Source organism: Octopus bimaculoides, chromosome 2, assembly GCF_046866305.1.
Source record: "Octopus bimaculoides isolate indiv1 chromosome 2, ASM4686630v1, whole genome shotgun sequence".
Taxonomy (NCBI): Eukaryota; Metazoa; Mollusca; class Cephalopoda; order Octopoda; family Octopodidae; genus Octopus; species Octopus bimaculoides.
In genome coordinates, this window is record NC_142929.1 from 28651089 (window position 1) to 28653437 (window position 2349).

Consider the following 2349-nt stretch of genomic DNA (forward strand, 5'->3'; position numbering starts at 1 on the left):
TTGGTCGCTTTGAAAGAAACGCTTCTACTTTCGTATGATCGGTATCTTCTTATCTTATTGAGGTGGTACTGCTTTGAGGGATTGCTTTCTAGCTATTTAATCCTAGTTGTTGATGCCATTGATTACAATCTATGTCTTGGCCGGTTGCATTCGGAGTGAGTGTTTCGGGTCATATGATTTGTAACTGGCAATGAGAACGGAGCAATCTATTTGCCTACTCAGCAGCTGTGTCTGATATTGTCTAAAAATCAATAACCTCCATGGTTTCTTCTTCTAGTTGTTGCTTTTCTTCTTTTAGGCTTTCTGGGCAGAAAGCATTTCACTAAGTTTTGCTCCCAATGTGTACCGTCTGGATCGTTTACCTTGGATTTTGGCTTTACGACATTCTGTACAGGACGCAGTTCTCAAATTGTTTTGTATTTTCCGAGGACATAAGGGGCTTGTATGTCTATAATAATCTCAAACAGCCACATGTCGCCAAGAGTATCGTCTGCTGCACTAACCACCTTCCCAAATTGTGCCACGAAGGTGACTACTAAGTAGAGGTCAACGTCGTTATCAATATCCCAGACGGTTTAATTTTGTACTTTTTATTCCCATGTATTGTGGAACCAGTTTATTGGGAAGTGTGACAAATAAGTTATGGAATTACGCTTTCTCTCCATCCTCTGTTTTAAAGATGACACATGTCATCTTTAAAACATATGTGGTGTCATATGCCATCCCTCTACCAATGAAGATTTCACATAAAATATCTGCCAGAACTTCCATCTCTTGCTTGGATGGAACAAGAAAAGTTCACTTTATTTTGGCAACTAAAACAGTTGGCTTACTTTCCTCCTCTTCCCAGCATGTATTTTAAATTGTGGTATGCAGGCGCTTGCCTTGTATAAAATATGACTTCAGGCTTTCGCTATTTCAGCAAAATGTTCAATATGAAGGTTTTTGCAATGACTGAAACAATTTTTCCGAAGGATAGCATTCCGTTCTTCGTATTTACATTTGCCGTTATATGTATACTGTTGTTGCTGTTGATAAGATTCCCACTAACTGTATTTAAATTCGATGTTAAAATGGTAGTGTCTTCTTTTTTCGACGTAACTATTAGTATTTTGCGTTGCAATTAAAATATATGAGTTTTTGTTTTCAGTGTATGAAATGTGTTATTTTTTATTTTCATTTTTGTGGGCGTAGCATGAAATATTTGTAGCAGTTTTATAATGTCGATGACATGAAAGGAAAAAAAAAGAAGAAATAACTTTTTGCTCACTTTTTTCTTTTAACGTCACCGACATTCAAAATAACAACACAAACCTTATTTTTTCTTTTGTCAGCCACTAGAAGGGAGACTCAGATCTTTAGGGAGTTATTTCTACGCGAGTATTTTTGGTAAAACAACTTCTAAACGTCTACTTTGTCTTTGTGAATCGTAATGTTCAGTATATCTCGATATTCCAGACATGAAATTTCTTTTTATTTATCAAAAGCTAAATTCATCGTTAGTGTAAAGAATATTAAACATGCCATATTCAATTATCTTGAACTATGCCAAAAAAACAAGAAACAAAAAAAAATACAGTTTTTAAGACATAAAAAAAACGCGGCTATTGTCATTTTTTTTTTCTGTAAAATGAATTCCAGCTTGATATATAACTATAATTTTATTCAGACTGACAGTGACAAATGTTGCTATTATAAATAAATTCCTTTAAGACGTTTCGTGGATTGATAAGAAAACGGTTTAAGAAGGCTGTAATTTTTTCTAAATGATATATAATAGAAATAATTTTATAAAATAGGTTTGCGGATTACCATAATCATTAAAACTTTGGACGAAATGCTGTGACATATACATTTAATTACAAGTCTTTTATGTTGCACTTACGGCGAGATTTATTCTGGAATCGGTAAAATAAGTACTTGTCGAGTATTTTTCTCTTTTCCTTGTTTCCGTCATTAGAATGTAGCCACGCCGGGGCACCGCCTTGAAGAGTTTTTAGTCGAATGAATCGACCGCAGCACTTACGCTTTTTTCAAACCGCTAAGTTGTGTAGACGTCAACATACCAGCACCGGTTGTCAAGCGGTAATGACACACACACACACACACATACATGCATACACATATACATATACATATACACATATATATACATACATACATACATACATACATACATATATATATATATATATATATCTATCTATCTCTGCCTATCTATCTATCTATCTATCTATCTGCTTATACATCTTCCATTGTCTCCAAAGCCTCACCCCAAAATACAAAAAAACAAAACAATGTTCTGTTATAAACAAAACCCACCAAAACACCTGTTTTTATATAAATAAG